Source organism: Panthera pardus, unplaced genomic scaffold, assembly GCF_024362965.1.
Source record: "Panthera pardus isolate Hobbes unplaced genomic scaffold, ASM2436296v1 HiC_scaffold_7, whole genome shotgun sequence".
In the NCBI taxonomy this organism is placed as follows: domain Eukaryota; kingdom Metazoa; phylum Chordata; class Mammalia; order Carnivora; family Felidae; genus Panthera; species Panthera pardus.
In genome coordinates this window covers 14,680,376-14,699,630 of record NW_026527002.1, presented here as the reverse complement: position 1 = coordinate 14,699,630, position 19,255 = coordinate 14,680,376, and the positions used below count along the sequence as shown (strand labels likewise).

Genomic DNA, 19,255 nt, shown 5'->3' with positions numbered 1-19,255 from the left:
AGGAAGGAATGATAGCTCTGTGGAAGAGTTTGGGAAGGCTTCTTGGTGGTAACATGTGCTAAAAGTTATGACTAATAGGCATGATGTCAGTGGCAAGAAATCGGAATGGTTAAAAAAGGAAAAGTTCAGACTAAAGAAGGCAGTATTAACATCTTTCTTCCCACCCAGCTTGAGATCAAAGGAACCTATGAAAGTCCTAGGATGTGATTTGGGGAATTCCCCCAGGTTTTACCCTCCACCCTCCACTTCAGTTTTTCATTCTCTTCTCACCTAATTGCTATCCCATTTGCCTCTATAAGGATTTTCTGTTTCTACCTAAGCCATTTAAATTGATAACAGCTCCTCCAAACTTTTGGTAACCTTTTTTTCTCAAAATGTTGCCTACCCTATTCTGCCCTGCTTCTACCTCTGCTTCTAAATGCCTGAAACATCCGATTTCCCAACTCCCACTTGCCTGGGGGTATAATCAGACAGGTGAGCATCAACTTGAGGAACCAGAAAGAGGCCAGAACATGAGAGCTGTGTTTATAGGAGAACTTCTGTTCCATTTTGGTTGAAAATGATGGTAGGTGAAAAGGAGTAGTGTGAAATAAATCCCTGAAAACAGATGGAAGTCCTCTCATGAAATCCTTGAATGCTCATTTAGCTAAAAATGTCAGGCTAGCTTTTTTGCAAGGAACGGGAAAGTATTTAATATATTTAATCAAGACAGTAACATACTCTAGATTTTTCATTATGAAGGTTAATTTGGTGGCTATGAATCAAATGGGTTGGCTGGGGGAAGGCTCATGTAGGAGTTAATAGAACTTGGTCTGGAGTCATGGTACTTGGAAGGCAAAAGAGAAGGAAATATGAAAGAACGATTTTGAAAGTCAAATCAATAGGATATTACAACTGACTAAAAATAAGGCTGAGGAAAGGGCACCAGTGATGTATCTCCAAGAAGTGCTGGATAACAACAGGTGTCTTTGAAACTTAGCAGATGGGATTATTAACAAGAAACAGGCAAGTGGAGAGAATCTGAGATTAGTATTGGGTTGATCCATGGGGAGCAAAGGAATGTATGTTTTAAAGAGTTTTCAAGTGTTTCTGATGAGGAGATTCTTTAATAAACATTACACTAAAACTTTACACACATGTTTTATTTTGATCGCTAAGCAGTAGATAGAGTAAGTCCATTATGATTTAATGCTATTGGTTCTTCAATGACTGTCTTCACCAAATATAATATGAAAATATATGAGTAAAAAGTGCTTTGGAAAATCAAAGATGCATATAAAATAACTTTAAACATAATTTTTAGATGCAAAAATGGTTTCTTAAGAAAATGGTAAAAATAAAAACAGTGATTTTTTTTATAATAACAGCTAATATCTATCAAAGCTTTCCATATGTTATTTATATTGTATGTATTATCCTGTCTAATATTTATATTTTATTTTTTCCACCATACAGTTGAAGCTTAGAAAGGTTAAGTATCTTTCCCAGGGTCATAAAGTGGCACGGCCAAATTTCAAACACCACATTTTATGGCCTTATTGAAAAACTAAAGAGTTTTTTTTTCTTTCATACCTAGGATACTCTTCAAGGAAACTTCTGGATGTGGTGCCATAAGAGAGACGTATGTCCGCATTTAAAAGTAAGCACAAATATTTAATCTCATAATGTGTTTTATTCATCATACTCCTATTTGTTTGCACTGTTATTGCCATAATGTTATCAGGTGTGCATTAAACAATAAATATTTGACTCCAAAGGAGTCATTTTTGTTTTCTTCTGGAAATCTTTCCTAGCACCTTAGCTCTCTAGAGGAGCCTTGTGTTGAAAATTCTAGTATTGAAAATTGAAAAGCCTAGTATTGAAAATTCGGAGGGAAGGTGAATGTAGAGTGAAGACAGGGCAGAGCAGGGCACTAAAGACTCACTTGTCAGTTTCACAGTTTTTTCTTTTTCTGGAGCTCGCTGTGATCAGTCTCTACATATTAGTTCTATGCAAATTACTTCTGAATCTACAAAGAGTTGCTTTCCATATTGAAAACCGTAATAATATATGAATATTTCTCTTTTTATAGTGGCGTGCTTCTTTTCAGTTGTGGGTCCATTAAGGCTTATGCAATTTAGTCACCTGAGTTCTAATTTTTCTAGACTGGAATACTTTTTATGGTGATTATTATCATTGAGGAAAAAAGCGACTCCCAAGCTTCATTTTATTTAGCCAGTGTTTCTCAATCTAGATGCAATCTAAAATCATTTGAAGAAATTCAAGAACTATTGATGCCCAGATTTTATTGGAAACCAATTATAGTTACAGAATCTTTGGCATGGGACCTTAGTATAGTGTATTTTAAAGTTCCCAGATGATTCTGGTGTGCACCAGGGTTGCAAACTATAATTTAATGCCTTGTTTCCAATCAAGCACAAACATGGAGCCTGTACCACAGTTGTTTAGGAAAAAAAAAAACAAAACAATAATAACAGAAACAAAAGTGAGTGCTTAGGATCTGCAATTATTAAGTTAAGTATTGACTGTTGAAGGGTAACTGAAAGTTTTGCATAGTTCAACATAATAAATTCATAAAATGTGTATGAGTAGAAGAAGATTTTTAGGTAGAAATGTGAATTATTCTCAGAAAAATAGAAATGGCATCAGATAAACCTTGAAAATCTGAGGATAGCATTATAATTCAAATATCACTTGGGTAAAATTTAGCTTTTTAATATCTTTGTATTAATATGAGTTTATTTTAATCCGGATTCTTAAAGAGTTAAAATTTTACTTAATGTTACAATTTGATCAAAGTTTTACTTACAAACAGAATAATTTCTCTTGACAAAGTTAATGAATTTCCTGAAAAAATAGTGTTCTAGACATTTTTTTCTGAAATAGCAGCATAATTATTGCCCTAAATCAGTTTCATAACCAAATAAAACTGGAAAATAGAAACAAAAACAATTTTATATTTTTGACACATTCCTTCAATTCACATTTTCTTTGACATGTGGAATACCGGTTATGACATATTATTTATTTAGCTTTACCTAAAATGAGAATGCTTTGATTTGTCAAGTACAAATTCGTCTATAAATGATAGATTGCTTGTAGACGTTGCTTTTAGAGTCTTGGTTGAGTGTTATTGGGTCCTTTTCCTAAGTCACCAAGGTTCACTTGGATTGAATATAAGTGTACTAGCTCTTAGACAGCTGTTTGTGTTGTGAACAGATCTTAACTATCTCAACATGCCAGTGGTAGACCATAATGGCAACTGTCAAGACACACGGCCTGGAATTACTTTGATTATGGGGGTTCTAAGGAGTACCCGTGATTGATTCCCACAAGGCTAAGGGCCGTTTAAACTGCTGAGGGCATTTATTGCAATGTACTCTTTAAGTGGTCTTAACAAGACACCATGAGACTCAAAGTGGAGTTACTTAGACATTCTTTTGCCAAGAGTGATTTCTGGTTTTGATGTCATTATGAAAGCCCTTTACTGTTTCCACTCTCTTTCCTCACATAAATCCTTATCTTTGTGATCTACTTTAGCCTTACTCATTTTCAAGAATAATTGGTTTGGTGCCATTTGATTTCCTAATCACTAAACTGTTTCCTTTTTCGCCATAGGTTAGTTCCTTCCCCTTCCCTAACTCTCCCTTCTCCTCCCCTTCTCCCTCTATCCTTCTCTCCTTCCCTTCCTTGCTTCACCCTTCCTTACTTCCTTCCTTCCTTCCTTCCTTCCTTCCTTCCTTCCTTCCTTCCTTCCTTTTCCTTTCATTTACTCCCCATTCTTCCATCCCTGTTTCTCTTTCTTCTTAATTATAATTTCTAGTCATAATCACAATATGACTAGGGCGTCTGGGTTGGTTGCAGAGTTAAGCATCCTGCTTCAGCTCAGGTCATGATTTCATGGTTCACGAGTTCGAACTGGGCATTGAGCATGGAGCCTGCTTCAGATCCTGTCTTCCTCTCTCTCTGCCCCTCCCCTGCTCGTGCTCTCACTCTTTCTCTCTAAAAAATAAATAAAAATTTAAAAAATAATCAGGGGCACCTGGGTGGCTCAGTTGGTTAAGCGTCCAACTTCAGCTGAGGTCATGATCTCGCAATTCATGGGTTTGAGCCCCGTGTTGGGCTCTGTGCTGACAGCTCAGAGCCTGGAGCCTGCTTCAGATTCTGTGTCTCCCTCTCTCTCTACCCTTCCCCTGCTCATGCTCTCTCTCTCAAAAATAAACATCAAAAAAAATTTTTTTAATTAAAAATAATCAGAATATGACTTAGTCAAGAAGTATCTATTGAATGCCATCAGTCCATAGCACTGACAGCTACCAATTGTTAGGGATTGTTTTGAAGGGCATAAATTGAGCTATTAGTTCAGAGTATTTGAGCTTCTTTCCTTTTTTCTAGTGCTTTTATCTAGTTTCTGACTTTTAGATCCCTTTGCATTATTTTGCAAGGATTTTATAAAGTCATCCCTTTGTGAAAATGTACTGCTTTGTTGAATCTCATGGAATTTTTATTGATTTGCAGTGCCTTCATCTTGGGACAAATCTTCACTTACGTTGGATGATATATTTTTGTGTTAGCGTTCCTTTTATTGTTTGCTATCTGTGTTCTCTTTGACGTTTTGATTTTCTAGCCTTCAAGTAAAGGTTTTATCTTGATTGCTCAATGCAGAGTTTCCAACATATTATATTTGAATACTTTTCACTGAGGTTAAATTAAAAAAATAAAATTATTAATAATGGTATTACCCTTTCCTTAATTGGCACTATTTGTAGAGTTTACAAAGCAGGTGACTGGCAGTTGTATTTCTCTTTATATGGCTGATGATCTGGATTTTCTCCTTTCTCTGATACTTTAAACTGTATCTTGACTTCTGAGCTGTTACTGAAGTAAAATGTCTTTTCTATCTATTTCATAAGTTTGTTTTGAGTCTTAACTGGTACAATGTGTGATAACCTTTTGCTAACTGTAAAGGATTGTGCAAAAGTAAAGGGTTACTATTGCCTGAATAAAAAAAGATGTATATCTTAATCAAATTTCAGCTTTTAAAAATATCAAAAAGTTTAGTGATGATAGCATTTGATGGAAAAGGGGGGAAAAGAAGAAGGAAAAAAATCTAAAAACTCCAAATATGGAGGAAAAAAAAGGTGAATAGTACAATTTGAGACAGCATCTAGGAAAGAAAAAAGAATTTGGAAGTCACTCAGTTGTACAGTCTGTGATGACAAAATTCATCACAAAAAACAGAGAAGAGATTTATATATGTAATTTTAATGAATATTTCTTAACTATGAAAAGATTGTAGAAGAGATGATAGATGGGGCAGATATGAATAGAGGAGTTAGTAGCAAATTGATGACACATCTAACACACAGGAGAGTAAATAAGCTTTACTCTAAAATGAAAGCTTTAACCTGAACTCTAATTTCATTTTGTTGAAGTTATAGCTCTAGTGCGTGTGTGAAATGAGCAAATGCATTGATTAGGGTAAGTGATAATTTCTGAATCCTTCTTAACCATTATTTTCTTCTACTAAACTGTATTTGGGAAAGTTGGTGGATGAGGAGAAAGGTATGAGGGTACGTTGTTGCATTTTAACCTTTCACATGAGTACTTGATGTAGTCAAAGACACTGACTTTAAAATTTAAAAGTGTGGGTTTTAAAACCCAGCATTTAGGGGGTGCCTGGGTGGCTCAGTGCATTAAATATCCAATTCTTGATGTCAGCTCAGGTCGTGATCTCACCATCACGACATAGAGCCCCACATTGAGTGCTGCACTGGGCGCGAATCCTCCTTGGGATTCTCTCTCTCCCTCTCCTCTGCTCCTCCTCAGCTCATGTATGCTCTCTCTTTCTCTCTCTCTCTCTCTCTAAAAAGAGTGAAAAATAAATAAATAATAAAAATAAATAAAACCTAGCATTTACAGTTTAACAATGAGGAACATTGATTTAGAGCAGAGTTTCTCAGTCTTATATGCATGTGAATCATCCGGAAGTCTTGTTAAAATGCAGATTATGATTCATCAGGTCCAATGAGTGACCCAGGAGTCTCCTAGTGGTGCTTGGTGTTGCTCTGCCATGGACCACACCTTGATTAGGAAGAATATTCCACTTATTTGCATTTAATCACACAGTGGACAAGAAGTAGAGTTCAAATTCAGTGTTCTTATCAATGCTCGCAAAGTTGGCATTAGCTAACCATGAAATTCCTTCTGTTTTCCTGAAGCATGGATTTTCAATGACAAAATAAAAATGAACAAGCACTTCTGCATCATTTACATTTCATACATATGCTGAAACTTGATTTATACAGTGCGCATATATAATTTTATCTACTGTAAAGTAGCATATATGCTACACACAAGAAAATGATCCTTTTGCCTTTTGTGCCCCTGCAGTACATTAACATTGACAGTGTTAACTTGACAGAGATGTTGGTAATACCTTCATTGTGTTTTCACTTCCTTTTTTATATTGGGGTAAAATTCACATAACATAAAGTTCATTTTTTCACCATTTAAAAATGTACAATTAAGTGCATTAACAGTTTTGTGCCACCATCACAACTATCTTATTCCAGAACATTTTTTTTAAATTTTTTTTTTTAACGTTTATTTATTTTTGAGACAGAGAGAGACAGAGCGTGAACAGGGGAGGAGCAGAGAGAGAGGGAGACACAGAATCTGAAACAGGGTCCAGGCTCTGAGCTGTCAGCACAGAGCCCGACACGGGGCTCGAACTCACGGACTGTGAGATCATGACCTGAGCTGAAGTCGGACGATTAACCAACCAAGCCACCCAGGTGCCCCTTTTTCTTTTTTTTAATTTTTTTTTAACGTTTATTTATTTTTGAGACAGAGAGAGACAGAGCCTGAACAGGGGAGGAGCAGAGAGAGAGGGAGACACAGAATCTGAAACAGGCTCCAGGCTCTGAGCTGTCAGCACAGAGCCCGTCCAGAACATTTTTATCACCCCAGAAAGAAATGCTTAGTGTACTCACTAAGCTGTCACTCACCATTCTCTCTTCCCCCAGCCTGTGGCAACCACTAATCTCTTTGTCTTTACTTATTTTCTTATTCTGAGCATTTCATAAAAATAGCATTATATGATATGGAGCCTTTTGTGTTTGGCTTCTTTCACTTAATGTAATATTTTCAAGGTTCATCTGTATTGTAGTGTATATCAGTACATCATTTTTATGGCTGCATAATATTTCATTTTATATATACACCGTGTTTTTTAATCAATTCATCAGTTAATAGACATTTGGGTTGGTCCATTTTTTGGCTATTTGAATAACACATTATAACAGTGGGTGCACGTTTAGTGTGGACATTTTTTTTCATTTCTCTTGGGTATGTTGCGGGGTCATACGGAAATTCCATATTTAACTTTGTGAGTTACCAAAGTAACTGGTTTCCAAATGGTTTCCAAAGTAACTGCCTCATTTATGTTCCCACCAATATTGTATGCAGGTTCTAGTTTCTCCGCATCCTTACCAATACTTGTTTTCTTTAATTTTGTTTGTTTTGTGTTTAATGATAGATATCCTAGGCATGTGCAGTGTTATATCATTGTGGTTTTGATGTGTATTTCCCTAATGACTAATGATGTTGAACAGCCTTTCATTTACTTATTGCTCATTTTACGCCATCTTTGGAATTATATTTATTCAAGTCCTTTGCCCATTTTTAAATTGAGTTGTTTGCAAGGCGCCTGTGTGGCTCACTTGGTTAAGGATCCAACTCTTGATTTTGGCTCAGGTAATAATCTCGTGGTTCATGGCATCAAGCCCCATCTTGGGCTCTGTGCTGACAGCATGGAGCCTACTTGGGATTCTCTCTCTCTCTCTCTCTCTCTCTCTCTCTCTCTCCCTCTTCCCTTCCCCTACCCCTACGTGTACTCTCTCAAAATAAATAAATGAAATAAAGCTAAAAAAATACAGTTGTTTGCCTTTTTGTTGAGTATGTAGAGATATTTATATATTCTGAATACTAGATCCTTACCACATACATGAATTAGAAATATGTTTCCCTATTCTGTGGAATGCCTTTTAACTTCCTTGATTGCGTCTTTTGATGTTTTTAACTTTGAGTTTTTGATTCTGATAGAATATAACTTATCAAACTTTTTATTTCTTGTGCTTTTAATATCAATCCTAAAAATCCATTGCCAGAATCCATAATAAAGATTTGTACCTGTTTTCTTTTAAGAATTTTATAGTTTTAGATCTCATATGTAGGCTTTTGATCTATTTAGAGTTAATTTTTGTATATGGTGTGTCCAGCTTCAATCTTTTGCATGTGGTTATCCCATTGTCCCAGCACCATTTGTTGAAAAGACTATTATTTCCCCATTGAATGGTCTTAGCACCTTTTTTGATAACCAACTATTTGATAACTATTTCCTCCCCTAGGAAATAGAGACAATGTCAGCAACTCCTTCACAAGATTAAGAGAGTGAAATGAGCTAATATGTGTGAAGCACATGCAGCCCAGAAGCATTCTGGGTCATCTAGGGCTGTTATGCCTATCTTTCCCTGCTAGGGAAAGAGGATTTTGTCCATTTTCTTGCCAACCGTATCTCAAGTCCTAGAAAAGGGCCTGCCACAACATGGCCTCTCCATAAATGCTGATTATTGTTGTCATTTTTGAAATTAGATAATTAAAACAATAGGTATATGGGTTTATTTCTGGATTCTGGAATCTATTCTATTGATCTATATGTCTATGTTTATGCCAGTATCTGATTATATTGATATTATAGCTTTATAGTAATTTTTGAAATTGGGAAGTGTGAGTTGCCCAATCTCTTCTTTTTTATGATTGCTTTGGTTCTTTGGAGTTCCTTGAGCTTCTGTATGAATGTGAATAAATTTTTCTATTTCTGCAAAAAAAAAGCCATTGGGATATTGATAAGGATTGAATTGAATTTGTAGATCACTTTGAGTCATATTGCTATGTAAACAACATTAAGACTTTCAATCAATGAAGATGAGATGTCTTTCAATTTAGTTAGATCTTCTCTAATTTCTTTCAATAACTTTTATAGCTTTCAGTATACAAACGTTACACATCCTTGGCTAAATTTATTCCTAAATATTTTATTCTCTTTGATGCCATCATAAATGGAATCATTTTCTTAATTTCACTGTTAGATTGTTCATTACTATTGTATAGAAATATAATTGATTTTGTATCCTGCCAGATTGATTAATTTTTTTGTTCACTCTAATCATATTTTTGTGAATTCTTTAAGATTTTCTCTAAATAAGATCATGTCATCAGCAAATAAAGATAGTTGTACTTCTGTCTTTCCCACCTGGATGACTTTTATTTCTTTTTCTTGCCTATTTTTCCTGGCTAGTCCTTCCAGTGTACTGTTGAATGGAGGTGGCAAGAAAGGACACACTGTCTTACTCTTGATCAATGAGGGAAAGAATTCAGTCTTTCATCACTAAGTATAATGTTAACTATGGATTTTTCATAGATACTCTTTATCATGTTGAAGAAGTTCCTTTCTATTTCTAGTTTTCTGGGTGTTTCTTTTTTTATTCATGGGAGAGTATTAGATTTTGTCAAATGCTTCTTTTGTGTCATTTGAGATGATTATGCATTTTTTCCTTTGTTGTATTAATGTGGTGTATCACATTGACTGCACATCATTTGTTACTAACTTAATGACTGGTCTTATAAATTTTTCAAAATTAGTGTCATACTTTGTGTTTTCAAACAATATTTTCAAATAATGAACATTATTTTATGTTCCTATGTGAAAAATTTTATTTACTAGAAGAGTAACAGTGCTTTATATTTATAAATATATATATGTATATATAATTGCATGAAGTGAGCAAGTCACTAATTGTCAGTTTTATAACAGACAATGGTCTAGCTACCAAAGGAAAACAATAATTCTCAGGTATTTATTATTTTATTTTCCACACTGCAGTATTATTTTTTTGGGTGCATGTATGAAAAAATCATGTTTTCAGATTCACATTTTATATTTTCCCTGGAATTCTGTTTACTATTATAAACATTAATCTGAGTAACTATATTTGTATTGCTATTTCATCAATACATTTTAATGCTTTGATGATTCAGTTTTGAACCATTAATCTAGTTTAGGGTATCAAGAATTTAAAGAAACTTCATGATAACAAGGAAAATAAAGAGTTAAAAAATATGTCATACAAATGATGAGAATATACATGTTTTTTGAGATAAAAAATACCAGCACAATATTTAGTAGATGATTATTAAATGCTTTTGGCAATTTTTGCAAACATCATAGTTTTACATTTCAGATTTGTTAAATATATGTTACCAAAATTGTTTCATTGTTTCTTGGCCATATACTTGCAAACTACTGGTAGATTCTTTTGTACTCTAGGTGATTGCTAGTGGTCTATGTACTTCACCCTAAGGAATTTTGCACTGAACCACATTTTTAAAATGACTATAATGATATTAATTAAGGGGTAAGCCTCTGCTGCAGAGTTTTGGATACTTACCGGCAGTGCCTTAAGCACTGTGTGTGTGTTTGTGTGTGTGTGTGCATATTTTGTTTTACTTTTACTTCAGCTACATTAGAGTAGTACAGATATTAGGGCTGATATTAGAACTAAGATAAAATAAAGTTTTCTTGAGAATAATAAAAATGTCTATCAAATCATCTTTAAGAATCTTCAAGTTTCATACTACAAAGCTTCTCCCCTCCCAGGTTTATAAAGTCTCTAATTATGGAAGTTTATTAATTTGAATTTCTATATTACATATCAAAACAATAGCTACCCGATATTTTGCTGTCTCCTCCCTACAACTCAATTGCCAGTGTTCTCACAGGTTCTGCCTTTGGCCCTGTGCTCCTTTAACTCTCTTTCCCTGGAGAATCTAACATTATAGGGATGTGGACTACAGCCTCTGAATCCCAAATGTGTATTTCTAGTCTTGACTTCTTTCATGAGATTCTAACAACATCTCCTCTTGGACATTTATACATGCCTCAAACTCATCTTATTTCAAAACCAGTTATTTTCACTCCCATCTATTAGTCAGCTTTCTCTAGAGAAACCGAACCAATAGGAGCTTGTGTGTATACCTATAAAATGGAGACTGAGATGTTCCACAATCTGCCATCTGCAAGCTGAAAACCCAAGAAAGCCAGTGGTGTAATCCAGACTGAATCTGAAGGGCTGAAAACCAGAGGAGCTGATGGTATAAATCTTAATCCAAGGACAGGAGAAGAGATGAGATGTCCCAGTTATTTCAGTGGAGCAGGAAGAAAGGGGTGAATTCCTTAAATTCCTCCTTCCTCCCCCTTTTGTTCTATCTGTTCTAGAAAGGCCCTCAGTAGATTGGCTGGTGCCCACCACACTGGAGAGGGCAAGCTATTACACAGAGTCCACTGATTCAAATGCTAATCTTGCCCAGTAACACCCTCACAGACACAGAAATAAAGTTTAATCTGGGCACTGTGTCCAGCGCAGTCGAAACATAAAATTAACCATCACACATATCCACCCTCACATGTGTTCGTATTCTCTTTTTTTCTTTTCTTTCTACTTCAGTTGGTGGCATTATCCAGTTTTCCATCACTCAAACTAAAAGCCTAGCTACTAGTCATCTGGTGCTTCTAACTCTATATGAGAAATAGCGTTTCAATGTTGTTTTTCCTCTTTACCTATACTGCCTGCCTTAGTTCAGGCCCTTCTTGGTTGTGTCTCCCTGTCCCTCTCTGCTGGCACAGCTCTTTCACTTGATCTCCCAGCTGGCAGTATTTCCATTTCCCTCTCACTCCTCCACAGCCCCCAGAAAAGTCCATAGAAAATGTGAATCTGACCACATCATTCACCTGGGTTTAGAGTCTCCCTGTCCCTGGCAACGTAAAGAATTACTATTCCTTCCATGGACCTATAATCACTTTCCTTCAAATTAAAACTTATTCAGAATTCAAGAGAAAATTGAAATGAGATGCTAGTAAGGAAAACGTCTATGAGCACTACCATCTAGTTCTTAAATATGGAACAGCCTTACATAATGTTTTCATGGCCTAAACTTTTAAAACTTGGATGGAACCTAGATGGCTATTTTGCACCAGATTTTATTAAAACCTACTGAGTTCTATAGAAGAAGATCATTGTATATTTAATTTTTTCTCATACAATTAGAATCATATGTGATACAGTTATCTAAACAAACTTAGTTTCTATTCCTGGAGATTTATTTTGAACAGTGTGATCTAAAACTGACTTTTCCACAGGAACAAAGTTACATATGGGAATTATGCTTCTGGAAAACCACCAGAAGATTGTGCATATCATGGAACAAAAGAAATAGGGAAGAACGGCTAACATGAGACTTGGACTGAGATAACGTTTATCGAAGACAAACATCAGTGATGCATCTCATTGTTCAAGGACTAGATATTTGCTAAAAACAAAACAAAGCAACAACAAAACCCCATGGGATTTAGGAAGCTGAGTCACTGAGGAATATTTACACTACTTTCCCTAACAATTTTAACACAAATGCTATTCTTTCACCCTTTCCATCAAATCTATTCCTCCTTTGTCCTCTTCATCACAGTAAAATACTCCTATTATCCACCCAAATGCTCAGGACAAAAACCTATGTATAATCTGTGAATATACCCTTTCCTCCATCCCTAATATCAGATCCATCAGCAAGTTCTCAGGGCTCTTCTTCCTAAAGATATCTTAAATCCATCCATTTCTTCTTATCTCTGTCCTTCCTCCCAGTCCATTATCTGTCATCTAGATTCTTTCCATCATTTCCTAACTGTTCTTAGCACTTCCATTTTAGCTTATCTATAATCCATTCTATGCATCAAGAAGAAAGTGATCTTTTAAAGGTAAATATCAGATCATGTCACTCATCTGTTGAAAGCCATCTGAGGTTGCCCCACTTCAATGAGATGCAAACTTCTTGCCATATCCTGCATGGTCCTGCATGATTTGGCCTGCCTCCCAATTGGACTTTGTTACCTAGCTCTCTCCCTTGACCTAATTTTCTCTAGGCACACTGGACTTCTAGGTGGAAGGAAACTCACTTGTGCCTGCAGAGCCTTTGTATACCGCTTGGTGCACTTGCTTTGGAATTCTTTGCCAGGCTGCCTTTGCCTCCTCAATAGCCCATATGTAACTACCTGTCATGTTCTGAATTTTGTTTCCCCCAAGTTCATATGTTGAAGTCCTAACTCCCTGTAGCTTAGAATGTGATCCTATTGGTTTTCTAGGGCTGCCATAACAAAATGCCACAGGCTGAGTGGCTTACACAATGTAGATTTATTTTCTTACAGTTCTGAGAGCTGGAAGTCCAAGATCAAGGTGTCAGTAGGTGTGATTTATCCTAAGGCATCTCTCCTTGGCCTGCACATGGCCATCTTCTTGCTGTGTTTTCACATGTTTCCTCTGTGTGCACCTCCCTAGTGTCCCTTTTCTATTAAGGACACCAATTTTGTTAGATTAGGGCTTCACCCTTTTGATTTCATTTAACCTTAATTATCTCCTTAAAGCCCTATCTCCAAATATAGTTACATTATGGGTTAGGGCTTCAACATATGAATTTTGAAGGGACACAATTGAATCCTTAACATCGACTGCATTTGTAGATGAGGTCCTTAAAGAGGTAATTAAGTTAAAAGGAGGTGAGAGGGTGGGCACTAATCTAATAGGACTGTTGTTTTTATAAGATGAGAAGATTAGGACACAGACATATACAGAGGGAAGACAATGGAAATGCAAGCCAAGGAGAGAAACCACAAAAGACACCAACTCTGCCAACGTCTTGCTCTTAGACTTCTAGCCTCCAGAATTATGAAAAATACATTCCTGATATTTTTGCCACCAATCTGTGGTACTTTGGTATGGTGCCCTAGCAAATTACTAAACCACCTCTACAAGGCCTTTCCTGAGCCCTCAAGCTAGGCAGACCTTTGCTATCTCTATCCTATTTTTGTGTCACTGGAAGGTAACCCATGACAACACGGATCTAGCTGTGTTGTTCTCTGTAGGTCTTTAGCACGAGGAGAGGAGACTGGCTCATTGTATTATGCTCTGTTGATTGATTCAATGTATAGATGAGAGACTACCTGAACAGGTGAGTGGATGGACCATCTTACAGACAACAAACCCAGAAGAAGTAGGGCATGGATTTAGCAAATTTTGAAAAAAAGGAACTTTATAGGGCTTTGCCTAGAAAAGAATAATGAGATTGTAGCAATGGGATGGTTTTAGGTCAAAGGGTTAGTGGAAGCTAGTAGAGAATGCATGGCAGGTGAAGTGGAGACAGAATAGCTACAGTCGCTATGACTATAGAGTTAGAAATACAGTGCAGGTGTCCTCCTGTGAGATAGCAGTGAAAGAGGAAGGCTGTTAGCTTAGGGACTGGGTACGAAGGGGAAGCAAGGCTGTGCACATCGTGACATATTCATCTATGTAATTCAAGCTTTCTCAGGCAGGTACTACTTCTAAAACTTTTCAATGAATTCTATTTTCTGAAGAGTGATAATGAATGAATAAGTTTTAAGCATTGGCTCATTAAACTCTTACAACTATGTGAAGCACGCATTATTATTATCTTAATTTTACCCATGAGAAAACTCTTTTACTATCCTGCCCTAACTCCTTAAGAAACAAAGTCAGGAATTAGACCCAGGCAGTCCAATTCCAGAAAAGATTTCTTTATTACATATGCTGAATTAGAGAGAAAACTTTTGTCTTCTACTAATTGCATATACAATTTAAATTGCATATACAATTTAAAATCACAGCTTATTTTCTTTATTTGTAATTTCTTTTATATTTATTTTATTTGTACTTTATTTATAATTATGCATTTTGGTGGCTGTCTTATATATACATATTTATAATCCATGTGCTTTGGGGAAAATTTTATATAGATAGTATCTTCAGCAGAGCAAAAAAAATGCATACATACTTATATATGTGTTAATGACATTTGATTGATTGATTGATTGATCGGTATTTACCACATACCTGCTTTGATTTCATGAGTCCAACTTTTCCCTGGTCAGGAGCTTGACAAAGATAAATTGAGAATGGCTTTGAAGTTCCTGCCTTTAATTGCTGCATGTGTAATGAGATGTTATTTGTTTGTAGAGTTGATATTCAGACACAGTTCCATTTCTCTTTTGTTCACATTATTCTGCTTTCCAGCGACCGTCCAAGCCTCATAGTCATGTTTTGATTAAGGGACTAATGCTTTATTAAATTTTGAATAGAGTCTGTTATCAGTGTAGTGTTATTCTTATTGAAATAGCAACATAATATTCTTCAGCTGCTTTGTGAAAGGAGAGCAAAAATGTGATTTCTATCCTTACTCTGATTCCTAGTTGTTTACAGTGGTTTAAATAATTCTTTTTGTGAAAGGCTCCCAATTTTAGTTTGAGATGATACCGGGCTATATCACTGATTCTATTATCAGCCAATACGTTGGAGGTGTGGTCCACCTATCCCAATTTTATTACTTCTTGAGAGGTGAGGATACATTTACATGAAATACTGATTTCTACCCAGAATTCTGCTCAGTGACCCCAAGGTAGGCAGTTTATTTCGGAGAGTCTGATGACTTCCAAGTTCTCCTTGTGTTTTCTAATTCTTTAAGTATTACTTAGTCAACAAAACATAAGATACTTGAAGACTTCTTTTTTGTATATGAGATGCACGAAAAAGACCTGGAGTTCGGAATTCATGACCTTCTCAGATACACAGATCTTCTGAAAATATTCCCTCTCGAAGGCCTTGACCTCACTTACAGCATCTGTGGAAGAAAGAAATGGAATTAGATAATTTTTAATCATTTTAACACAATTTTATGCTGAATGATTTTATTACTTCTGTCTTGTGTTGTAGTAGCTTTTATAAATACGTCAACAACACATTCATGTATCTATTGACTACCTAGTAGGATACAATGGTGGATTGAGTTCATCACATTTTTATGGTAGACATTTCACATGTATAAAATATATTTATTCATTGAACAAATGCTTATTCACTGCCTGTTATGTGCAAAGCACTGTGCTAAGTGGATACATGCAGGAAAAATAACAGACCGTAAGTATCAAGCTGCTTTTTGATTTTTGGGAATTTGGAGAGTCACTTATGTCCGTAGAAACTAGCAGAAACAAATGCTCAGAAGTGAGATTCAAACTTAATGGCCTTAACTTCAGTATCAAAGGCTGAAATAGGGTGCATTCCTTCCAGAGGTGTGAGAGGAGAATTCATTTCCTTGCCCTTTCCAATTTATAGAAGCTGCTTGAATTTCTTGGCTTGGCTTATGGCCACGTCACTCCACCCTCTGCTTTGTCATCACATCTTCTCTGAGCTTGCCATACCTACCTCCTTCTCATAAGGATCCACGTGATTACATTGGGCTCATCCTGATAAATCCAGGATAATTTCTCCATCTCAAGATCCTTAGCTTAATTGCATCTTCAAAGTCCCTTTGCCATGTGACATAACATATTCACGGGTTCTGGGGATTAGGACATGGACATTTTGGGGAGCCATTATTCTGCCTACCAAAAATTTTTGTGGAAATTTGTAGATTAACAGTGAAAAGGGGCACCTGGGTGGCTCAGTCAGTTAAGCATCCGACTCTTGATCTCAGCTCAGGTCTTGATCTCAGTTCAGGTCTTGATCTCAGGTCTTGATCTCAGGGTCATGAGTTCAAGCCCTGCACTGAGCTTAAAAAAATTTTTTTTTAATGTTTATTTTTTTTTTTTGAGAGAGACAGAGATGGAGTGTGAGCAGGGGAGGGGCAGAGAGAAAGGGAGACAGAATCCAGAGCAGCCTCCAGGCTCTGAGCAAGCTGTCAGCACAGAGCCTGATGCGGGGCTTGAACTCACAATCCGTGAGATCATGACCTGAGCCGAAGTCGGACACTTAACCCACTGAGCCACCCACCCTGCCACTCCCCTCACATTGGGCTTTTTTAAAATCAAAAACAAAAACAAAAGAAAACAGAAACAATAACAGCAACAAAACCCAAAACAATAAAAATGCATAGAGAATTTCTACTATGCAGGATGTCCTTAAAACAATACCATAATTTAAAAATAATTATACTAATTAATGTTACAGTTATGATAATATGGCCACCTTGGCTCAAACAATTTCTAAGATGTCTTCTTGGCGACTGCTATTTGAGTCTAGAACATAATCTTGACAGGTCTTCACCTTCTGAAAGTAAAATGTATTTACGTGATATTTATGATATATGGAGCCTAAAACTGATGAATAAAATTGTTGCATCCAGTGGATATTTTGGGTTCTAATCAAACAAAACAAATAACTACTGCTACAAAGAAATGAGGCTGATTTTTATTATGTAATAATAGTAATATGTGTCATTATCACTGTCACTAAGTACAAGGCCATTTCCTAAGGGCCCATATATATATATATATATATATATATATATATATATATATTCATTCCTTTAATTCTTGTAACAACACAATGAGTTAGATGCTATTATTCTCTCCATTTTAAGATGAGGGAACTGAGGCACAGGGGTTAAATAACTTGCTCCAAATCACAGAGCTAGGAAGAGGCAGGGATGGGATTTGAACCCTCTGACTCCAGGGTCCAGGCTTACTCTCTGGGCAGCCCCCCCAAATATTTTAGAGCCAGAGTCCTTTAGGAAGATGCAAATGCATTTATTCTTAATATACAGTTGGAATGATAATGGGACAGAGGGTTGAGGGCACCTGCCAGTGCTTTTATTGTGAAGTGCTCATTCTGAATTTTAAGTGACTTTTCTGTTACCAAGCTTTGTTTTGGGAACAGTCCTTGATTTACTCTTTAGGTATATATCTTTACCCCCTGTGTTCTAAAAAAAGTCATTAATCAAATGGAAATGAGTATTTATAATGTTAAACTTTTTTTTCTAGGCTACATTCTTTGTAATCCGACATAACATGGTCACAAGTGTGTCTGCAAGGTAACATGACTGATTTTTAGCAAACATAGTAGAGCTTATCTATTCAAATTAGTACCTTTCCAAGTATGATCACACAGTTTGTTCATTTGCATTGGTTCAGGATGCCATTTAGGTATTATCTTCTCAAATTCAGTTTACCATCAAAAGAAATTACTGTCTATTTAGAGAAGTGAAAAACACGCATCAGGGACTATGAAAGCAAATCCAGAAGAGATCTTTAGGCAGTGGCTTGGGCACTCACTGTCCTAGCTCCTCAAAGCAATGCATGTCCTCCCCAGGTGACTACTCTGAAGACAAGTCACACAGCTGCTTGTGTAGTGGGTAGCGTGTTGTCACAATTGGTTTGGCTGTCAGGGCTGCTACTTATTTGATCTCCACACAATGGGTATCAAAATCTTGACTGCTGTGGTCTATTTACAATCTTACCTGGAGGAATTCTTATCTCAATACATTAACAGAATGATTAGTTTTGAATGAGCGTAGCCACAGTCTGCAATGATGACTAAGTACAGTTGATTTAAATATAACGTACAACAAGCCATAAGTGATAGTGAGGGTTCTGAGGTCATTTCCAATATTCCCTCATTAGAAGTTGGTGCAAAATATTCCTCAGCCATGCACAGCTAGGAGAAATATCCCTGCCTGTTTCACACTTCTCTTCTTCAATTGTTTACATCCTGTGAAAAGAGTTGTGGGTGACTGTTTCTAACCATCCTGTTTTGGCCTGCTTCCTTCCTTTCATCACTGAGCTGTTCTTTTCTAATTATGGTCTTCTTCAAAGCTCATCTCAGGTGCAGGATGTCATCAATAGGATTGTTGTGGAGGCTTTGCTTACCTTTACTCCACTCTTCAAAATGCTTGCTCCTGTGTGCCTATTACTGCGCAACGGCTTCTGTTTACATTTGTGTGGCCCTGCAGCTTTAATCTCTGTATCTGTGTTCACCCCTGTGGGCTGTGGTCAGCCTCTGTGATGGTGATGAAAGGAATGTTTTTAATCTACTTCCTTCAGTAGGAAAAGTAAGTTGCTAAATAGAATCTAAGCTGAAAATGGATTTTCCCCATTGGGGAGAATACAGCACACACTCACACACATATGCATGCGTGTATACATGTATAAGAGGTTTAATGCCTGCCACCAAACTTTTTGTCTAATACACCAAGCATTCCTCCTGGCTTCCCCTGCTCAGGAACGTTGCTCTTTATCCAATTCATGTCCCGTGTCATCGTGGCTAAATGTGCATTTTAGAGGTTGCCTTCACTATAAATC

The 19,255-nt window shown here is 36.4% G+C and overlaps 1 protein-coding gene across 1 annotated transcript in view; it reads left to right on the top strand.

Annotated features, from left to right (window-relative positions):
* The window catches only part of LOC128775274 (translation initiation factor IF-2-like), a 519,737-nt gene that overhangs the window by 199,209 nt on the left and 301,273 nt on the right, over window positions 1–19,255 (top strand). Inside the window, exon 5 of the mRNA XM_053896151.1 lies at window positions 1,577–1,639. The gene's annotated coding sequence lies outside the window, so the exon portion shown is untranslated. The remainder of the gene's footprint in view (window positions 1–1,576; window positions 1,640–19,255) is intronic.